The following is a 9,750-nucleotide window of genomic DNA, read 5'->3' on the forward strand; positions in this document are numbered from 1 at the left end:
GAGCATTCCCTCAAGATGGCGAGGATACACTGCAACACTTTGCTGCAGGTCCCACTTGTAATTGTTTAACTTTAAAAAATATGAGAATTCCTAATGGAATTAATGCATTTTTATTTATGCTTAGTCTAATTCTACACACATGTCTGCATGTAATCCTAGCTCACAGGGGGTTTTGGAAAGAGAAAAGTATGCACATCTTTTTACAAATTTAGCCCAGCAAATAGCTGCTAACAGGCAGATCACAGAGCGTTGCTTTACAACATTTAGCTATTATGAAATTACTTGAGAACGGAGAGTAACAATGAAGGTTTTTGATTGGTCACTGGCTATGTCATGCACGCATCAACATTTCCTCATAAAAAACACAGGTATGACCTTTTTACCTTGAAGTTTCCATGTCATAATAGCTATGAGGCACTCCTGGTTAATAGATTTCTGAGGGATTATTGCACACTTTCTGAGGAGCTGAAGTCGCTTGGCTTTTGGCTCCTGCCTCATGCTGCACCTGAGATGTGTGATAATCTCTCAGAAATGTGCTGCTTGTCAAGTCTTATGGCTTAATTATAAACATTAACGAAAGTCAGCTACAGCTTAAGAGGCTTGCCCATCTGTTTCTGCACTTGATGGATGGTTGTGGTAAGTCAAGAAAGCCTATCCGGACACATGGTTTAGTTACCTAGCGTTGTTTTTACAAGTCCTATTGGTTTTATCTTTACTATTTATTTATTGAAAAGCGTTTCTATAAACCATAACGTCATACGTGGCTCCTTGGTGAGTGTGGCTCCTTGTGGCGCCAGGCAGCTGCGGAGGGGGGCTTGCTTGCTCTGTTTTAGAAGCGGCTTGAAACTTTGAAGGCGCACTCCCAGTGTCAATCAGCTGACTGGCAAAAGGGGCTTGCTCCATTTTCATGAATCAGTTTGCATTCAAAGCTCTGTTTTCAGAAGTGGTTCATGCAAACGAAGCAAGCCTCTTCAAAGGGGTGCCTTCAAAGTGGCCTGCTCTGTTTTAGAGCGTTTCCTAAAATGGTGCTCTGTTTTAGGAAGTGGTTGGAAACAGAGCCTTGAAAGCACGCTCCCGGTGCCGATCAGCTGATTTGCATTGGGAGCCCACCTTCAGAGGAGGCCACTGTAACAACCCATCAGCTGTTCAGCAGTCATAGCATCCTCAGGTGTCCATTACCTGGTGTCAGGGGAATAGCACATGGCTGGTCCCACTTACCTATCAAGTCGGACTGTGAAGAATGGGGTAAGTAATGATGCAGCTCATTGGCCAGACCCAGTTCTGCATCCCTGCACAAAAGGAAAAGGGATTGAGAAGCAGGATGCGGAAAGGAATCTCAGACATCATATCTTATTTCCCCTACATGTTGTGATGTATCCTCACTGGAGCTGAACAAAACCTGTCTCCAAAAATTTCCCACACCATTTGTGGATGGTCAAATGCATGCACCAAGTGGGGGCAGGGGGAGAGAATTTGTCAAATATGGCAGGGAATCCAACAGTTTTTTTCTCAGAAGATTCTCTCCTGAGATATTTCATGTCCCTTAATTTGCAATCAAACTCATACCTTTAGCTCATATTGGTGGGTGAAGGAAACCATGGGCTAAGAGAGCAGTGGAAGGAGTAGGGGCTAAGCCTGTGGCTTTCTTTAACAATATTGAAATCCTATTATACCATATCAAAACGCGATTTACAGTTGAGTACAAAATTCATAGATGGCAAAATTTGGAGGGGGGGTTCTCTGAATATTGTCATGGAGAAGACTGAAATTTCCCCAACAGTTTAAGGTAAAGGTAAAGGGACCCCTGACCGTTAGGTCCAGTCACGGACGACTCTGGGGTTGTGGCGCTCTTCTCACTTTGTTGGCCGAGGGAGCCGGCGTACAGCTTCCGGATCATGTGGCCAGCATGACTAAGCCGCTTCTGGCAAACCAGAGCAGCACACGGAAATGCCATTTACCTTCCCGCCGGAACGCTACCTACTACTTGCACTTGTACCTATCTACTTGCACTTTCACGTGCTTTCGAACTACTAGGTGGGCAGGAGCAGGAACCAAGCAATGGGAGCTCACCCCGGCGTGGGGATTTGAACCACCGACCTTCTGATCGGCAAGCCCCTGAACGCATAATTCCTCAGCCCTAGCCAACCTTCAACCAAACTGCCGTAAGGACTTTATTATGCAATCTGGCGGGGCACTGGTGCATTTGGGGTATTTGTATTCAGAACAGCGAACAACAGTTTCCTACCCTCCATAAAATTTCTTCTCTTTGCTATAAAGATCTGAGATTGAGTCCAAAATCTGAGAACTCTTTTGCTAAATGTGGTGAATATCTGCTGGAGTGGGAAAGGACCACAGACCCTTCTCCCCGACCCTATCCCCACTTTCAGAACATGTTAAACTGTGAGTGCAGATGTTGCCGGACTCCAGCTCCCATCGCCCCTGGCTATAAGCCATGATGGCTATGCCTATGGTGATGGGAGTAGGAGTGCAACAGCATGTAGGAGACTACTAATTGGCCTGTGTTCAGGCATTGAGCAAGTAACTTCCTTCCCTCATTGAACCTACTCACAGCCTTGATGAACTGCTGCTTAACTACCCTCAACACTGGCTGTAGGGGCTTCTGAGCATGCTCAGTTCTCAGGGGGCTTAAGTAAATAAGAGCCAACGGAATGAAACATAAGACATATCAAGCAACCTGTCTTCCCCACAATGGCCAGCAAGATGTGTATTGGAAGCCCACAAACAGGATATGAGGGCAAAAGACCTTTGCTATTTACTAATTACTCTTCTAGCTTGCCCTATGAAGCACTTAATCCGAAGAAAACCAGTGTAAACAAGCAAAATGCATCCAAGTGTGTTTCTGGGCTGGATTGTAAACAGAGATAAAACTGAATCTGCAAGCCTTTGTGCTCCTGCAAAAGAGGAATGTGGGTTATGAATGTTTGCAGAAGGAAATGAAGAGTGAACTTCATTTTAAATTATGAGACAGGATCCCACTTGGGGGGACAAGACGGGAACGTCCATTTGTTTTGTTCAGAGTGCAACAAAACAAATGGTTCTGTGTAAGAGTGGAGACCAAACTGAGCATCAGCGGGCAGGAAAGTCGCTGAAGAATAGTGATATCCAAGGTTTCATCTGTGCCACGTAGCAGATTTCATATTGCCAAAATAGAGAGGTATTCATTATTAAAGGAATGGTGTCATTCCTATAATCAAAATATGGGCCTCTCTTTTTCACTGCCTTCTTTTACGGGGTTTGCTGTGGGTATCTGACCTCACGGGCACACAAAGAATATTTCCCTTCTTTGATCTTTATCTTTGAACTTGAGCTATGAGTCATACTTGGAACGACTGGTATACTGCAGATTAAATGCCATAGCCCATTCCTCTCCACTATTTAAAAGTATCTGCTTGGGTGCTGGATATTATGTACTATGATTTATGATCCCTCCATCCCCCAAATTGTGAGTGTGTATGAGATATCTGAACTTGATGTTTCCAAATTTTCTAATCAGATTCCCCCCCTGCAGTAAAAAAAAAAAAAGCATATGTATTTCACTGAATTCTCCTTGTTGATCATAACTTTAAATATTGTAATACTTGAAAATGTAAAGCAGGGTCTCTAGCAATCTCCATCTGAGGATTATCGACTGCGAACATGAGTGGAAGGAAGTCTTGTGTGAGGGAATTTCTGATGCCTTCTGATGCCCGTTATGGGGGTCAAAATATCAACTGAACAAGTACTGTATTGGCCCAAATATAAGCCGCCCTCGAATATAAGCCGCACCTTTAAAATTGGAGGGGAGAAAAGAAAAAAGAAAAAATACCTGAATATAAGCCGCTCCATTCCTCACTGCTTCTGGCTGCAGTGCGGGGGGAGCCGCACTGTGTTGCTGGCGGCCATTCCCCTTCCTTGCTCTCTCCCTTCCCAGCCTTGGGGGAGAGGATGGGGGACTACGCTTGAGGCAGGCGCCACTTTGCCGCTCCTGGCGCTGTTTGCCTCACGCTCCTGGCTGCATACCATAAGGTCATGAATATAAGCCACACTTTAAGTTTTCACGATCGGAATTTGGGAGGAAAGTGAGGCCTGTTCAGGCCAATATGGTATTCCTCAAACATGCATGCTGACTAAAACTGCCCAGGAGACAGAGATTTTGTAGGAGTAGATGAGGTAAGGTCACAGGAGGCACTAAAGGTAATTGGAAAGTACGATAATCTTTATTGTCATTGTTCCATACAGAACAACGAAATTGAAAAGTGAGATAAAAAGCTAATGTTTATTGATAATAATTAATAATGCATAAATAAATAACTGGGGATAGAAAGTGCAAAGATAAGAGGGGGGATCTGTCAGAGGAGTAAGAAGCGAATTTCAAAAGACCAGCAATGAGGGACTGCAGGGTCTGGTGGGAAGGCAGAATTAGCTGCAAGCTGAGCGTGAAAGGAGAATGGAATAAAAATACAGAGCTGTGAAAAAATTATTTGAGAGACATGGGGAAGGGGAAAATATATTTTATAAATGTATTCACCGCTAAAAGCTGAGCCACAATATCTCCAGAGGAAATGTCTTGACTTAGCTTGTGGGATGATGAGTGATGGAGCTCCTTGCCACAGGGGAAACACTGTGAGGAAGAATTTAGCAATTTCTGAAAATGGATTAGATATCAGCAGGTGACATCAGTAATTACCAGCTGATTATACCAAACTTTGCCTCCATCCGCCACCTTTTCCATAACTGGTGCTGCCCCTGCACTGCCATTTTGTGACTGGTGAGCCTCCACACAATTTTCAGTCATCTCAAGTGAGTCCTGTGGGTACAAAGACTGAGAGGCCCTGAGCTGAAGAGTGAGGTGGTACCCAGAGGTTGCTGCTGGAGGATATACAAACACTTTCCAAGCAATACTTTGCCCTGCAGAATTCATGTGAGAATTATGTCAGCTTCTATCAGCATAACCTTTCCTTTCTTTTCTTTCGCAAATGACGGACTGTTGGAAGAGTGGGGTGGAATGTAGGAAACCCAATAGATAACTTCCCCTCTTCATTTTTCCCCCAGATTCCACTTCAGGAGTCTCTCAAGCCAGCATCTTTTTCAAGACTATGTCTCATTTTCTCTACATGCAGTTTATAAGAATGAGTAGCCACAGAAGGATAATTTTTATTCATCACCTCGTGGTAAGATTTCCGTGCAAAACAAAAACAAAAACCCAAAACAAATATGCAAACTTGCAGTAATATGTCATCCTAACATATGATGTAAGAGGAATTCGTTACTATGGTTGTTCAGCTGCCTGAAAAAATATCACACCCTTTCCAGAGATTTGGATAAATGCTCAATAGCCATTTGACGTTACCGCATGTAGCTGTGCTATTGTGGCAGGTGTGTGTGTGTGTGTGTGTGTGTGTGTTTTGCACTGGCTTATCTGGTCATGAAAAATACATCTCTCTCTCTCTCTCTCTCTCTCTCTCTCTCTCACACACACACACACACACACACACTGTAAATCATTAAAAATTGCATTCTTCTAAGATAGTCCTCTATTTTGAAATTCAGTTTTTGGCACCTCTTTGTTTTTATACCAGCTGTGGTGTTTCATCTCCAGAGGCACATGGATGACATTTGAACATCCAGCACTATTGTGCTTAGAGACTCCACAAACAACCCCACCAAATCCTGTATGATAAATTTCCCCCTGATTAGTTAAACAGATACTGCAATGCGCCAACAGAAGGAGGCGTTGTTGACACAGCATCTCCTGAGACTCTGGCTATGTTTTCTTTGAGTTCTTCAGCATTCAGCCCTTGGAGCAGCGAGAAGACTGGGTGGCGGGGGGAGGAATCAGTTCGCATTATTCATTCCCAGTGATTTCTTTCTTTCTTGATTTCTTCCTTTCTTTTGGTTTTCATTATAGTGCCAGATAAAATCCTGTCATGTGGAACTGAGGCCGAGAGCAGGCCTTTGAAGAGCAGAATATGAAAATATTGTTTGATCCAATCACAATATGCTTTTTAAGAGTCTAATCCATAAAGTCAGTTCTCTGTATTAAGGATGAAAGAAACAAACAGTGGTATGCAGTGTTTTGTGAGTGTGTGTTTTGAAAGGTATTTTTAGCTCTTGGTTTCTCCATCACCACCTCACCAAGGATACGGAAGAGTACCAAATTGTAACTAGTACCTGGTCATTGTGTGGAAGAGGAATGGTAAAATGGATAGGAAAAGAGGGAAAGGAGGAGGGCTGAAAGAGGAAAATGTTATGTACTGAAGTTCTCACCCTGGGCCAGCAGGGGGATACAGTGGTGCCTCGCAAGACGAAATTAATCCGTTCCGCGAGTCTCTTCGTCTAGCGGTTTCTTTCGTCTTGCGAAGCAACCCTATTAGCGGCTTAGCGGATTAGCGCTATTAGCGGTTTAGCGGCTATTAAAGGCTTAGCGGCTATTAAAGGCTTAGCGGATTAGCGGCTAAAAGGCTATTAGCGGCTTAGCGGCTTAGAAAAAGGGGGGAAGGGGGGGAAATCACAAGACTCGCAAGACTTTTTCGTTTTGCGAAGCAAGCCCATAGGGAAATTCATCTTGCGAAGCACATCGAAAAACGGAAAACCCTTTCGTCTAGCGGGTTTTTCGTCTTGCGAGGCATTTGTCTTGCGCAGCACCACTGTACTATAGATAGTTTTCACTCAGGTCCACATATGCAAATAAGGGATTGAAAGTGACGTTCAGTGATTGGATAGTTACAGAAAATGGTTACTGTTGCATTCTAGTGGAGCTCTATATAAGCAGGCTGGCTGAACCCTTCAGTTCAGTTCTGTTCTGGCCTGTGAATAAACAAGAGCTGTCTGAAGAATTGCTGTGTCGTCTGATATGTTCACCCACAACTTAACAGAAAAAATGGGTGGCCCTGCTTCCTGCTAGCATGCAGTCTCTGAAAGGTCACCCCAACAGGGAACGCAGCCCTCAAAAGAAAAGAGGCTTCACAGCCCTGTAGAGTTCCAGGCAGAGGTTCTTCCAAGGGCTGCTTAATTGCTCAACATTCAGCCTGGGGCTATATGCACACTATCTCCGAGTCCCTTACACTCAGTCCTTTGAATTACTCAAAAATAAGTCCCACTGAGTCCAATGAGGCTTGCTCATCGAGTCTCAGGTAAGTATTATAAGACTACAGCCTGAGTCCTTAGAGGGAGACGCTTGAAGACTGCAGCCAAAGTTAAATTTCTGAATTACTCTGGAGCATGACATCCAGGCCTACATGGTGATTTATTTGAAGGTGCTAGTTAGGTCTTTGCACAGATTGGTAGATTGTGGTCACTTTAGTTTTCTTGTTGTTGTTGTACAAGCTACTAGATACTATGACAACATACATGGGAACATCCTGGTTCTTGGTCAAGGCTGTTGGATCAGCTTTCCCAGCGTAAAGGGATAATTGTGCGTCTCTCCTGCCTCTGTCCACACTGTATCTCCACAATACACATGACACACCCATTCCGACGGTGGTTTGATGAGCGGTTTCCAAAAGTAAACAAATGAAGCATGGGTGTAGTTAATCACTGTGGCTTTCTCATCTATGTATATTCAATACAGACCTTTTGGATCCATTTCCAACAGAGAATGGACATACGACCGATTGACGGCAATTTACAAAGGGGTGTCGGTAAATGACATACTAAATTACCTTGTAGGGTAATGTTTTTTCCATGCTGTGTAGGAACTCTTTTTTTGTTTGTTTTGTTTGTTTCCTAGCTAACTAACCAACCAACCGACCAGAACTAAACAGCTCAAAAGACACAGACCCCTGCCATGTCATTTAAAGTTTTGATTACCATGCAATAATAAATAAGAAACACAGTGTTTTATCCCTCCAGCTCACTAGATGCCCATGGGAAACTCACAGGCAGGATATGAGCACAATAGCAAATAAGTGCAATAGCCTCTGAAACTGGTGTGCATATATAAGCCATCATTGCTAGGGGCCATTAATATGCTTATCCTCTTTGAATGGGCCAATAACCCCTTTAAAGTCATTCAAGTTGGTGGCACTGCATACATCCCTATGCCTCAATCATCACTACACCTTGTGGCAGAGAATTCCACAGCTGTGTTTTGTGCGACACCGGTGCCATTCATTAAAGTGAAATCTTTCTGGGTGGGAGAGCACACAGCAACCAAAAAGGAACACCAGATCAGTGCATTAGTTACATGGTTGTTGTTTTTTAAAAATCATTTAGGCCCATATTGGATTTTTTTTTAAGTATGCCCTTGACTGTAAAGTTTGTATGTGACAAACCGGTATTTGAAAACACATACTTGACACAAGCACACTTCTCGGGGAGCCTGTTGAATGAGCATTTCCTGGCAAACGGAGGTTTTTAATTTAATTTAATTTAATTTTAAAACGTGCTGCCTTTCAGAGCCAAAAGCCTTGCTAAGACAGCTAACATAACATACAAAGCTATAAAACACAATTTCAATAAAATGCCATATACTGAAAACAATGGTTAGCAAAATCACAAGCAATTTCTAAAATAAATTAAACCAGGGAGTGGGAGACTTTCTTCAGTGTGCTAAGGGCTAGATTCTCTCATAGGTTCACCTGCCAGTGGGCCAGAGGCAAAAGCAACTGAGGGTAACGCTTACCTTTTCTACAGAAGCCTACATTCTAGATACACAAAAAGATCTACCAGTATATGAGAATCCATATTTAAATCAATACTTAAATCACAAAATACTTCTATAGATATGTATATTATCACCGTGTGTGTGTTTATAAAGGTATTTCATCCTGAAATGTGCACCTGCTCACACATTTTTGTATATTTTTTGTTCAGAGAACTGTATCGCAAATTTCAGATAAGTGTGAAATCTAAAGGATAATTATGCTCTGATCTGTGTAGAAGTCCAATAGGTATGATTTAGGTGAGTTCTCTTAAAACTGTGGACCAAACTAAATCATCCTCCATCTTAACACATAGCCGTTGCAATTCCCACATTTGGTGTGGAGCTTCGTTGACCTAGCAACTTGTTAGGAAGGGGGCTTTTTATTATTTAAAAAATCCTCACAATTCAACTTTGAGTATGCTCTCTTTCTAAAGGAATGTTGCCTTTTTTGCCATCAAACAGATGGTTCTTGTAGGAATCTTTTCTTATCTCCTACTTAGTCATTGGCAAGATGGACTTCTTGTTCCAGCAGAACTTTTTCCATCCATGTATCTATGGATGCAATTATGGGCCCTGGAAAGCTGTTTGTTTTCAGGGAGGGCTGCCACCCCAACAACTGGTTCTAAGACAGGCAGTTTCGGAAATATCACAACTTTCTCAAGTTGTCTACATGGCCATATCTTTTGTCGTGTGTCTTCCAGCATTGGCTCATAAACTGATATAACAATTGTCGGTTTCCTGTTTTCTTTAGTCCAAGACTATGAAACCTCAAGCTGGATAAAAGGCTAATGTGAGGCACAGACTGGACCCTTTGTATACCTTGGTAGCCTATCCAAAGTATAACATTTTGTTAAGATCTGACTGATTCCTGATATTGAGTAATAAGTCAATGTTTCTCCCTCTAATAGAAATAATTGGAAACTGAGTAGAAGTCATATAGGAGAATTGTGAGATGTGTAAGACTAAGAATGCTGGCAATATTGAGGTATGCATGTTAGGGGCAATGTGAATTGTATGGTTAACGTGCATAACAAGCACTCATCATATATCATAACCATTGTGTACATCTTCTCCCCAGGAGAAGGAAAATATCCACATTCTCTGGA

At 42.7% G+C, this 9,750-nt stretch overlaps 1 long non-coding RNA gene across 2 annotated transcripts; it reads left to right on the plus strand.

The window, feature by feature from the left end:
- The first annotated feature begins 469 nt into the window (after window positions 1-469).
- Window positions 470-8,668, plus strand: LOC309528945. 2 transcript variants are annotated; one of them, XR_014218000.1, is made up of 3 exons: window positions 470-636; window positions 5,053-5,171; window positions 8,574-8,668. It is a non-coding gene; the product is annotated as an uncharacterized lncRNA (long non-coding RNA). The 2 variants fall into 2 exon arrangements; XR_014218001.1 differs by lacking the exon at window positions 8,574-8,668 and adding an exon at window positions 5,909-6,048.
- Window positions 8,669-9,750: the final 1,082 nt, after the last annotated feature.

Source organism: Podarcis vaucheri (genome assembly GCF_965113315.1).
Source record: "Podarcis vaucheri genome assembly, chromosome: 3".
Classification (NCBI taxonomy): Eukaryota; Metazoa; Chordata; class Lepidosauria; order Squamata; family Lacertidae; genus Podarcis; species Podarcis vaucheri.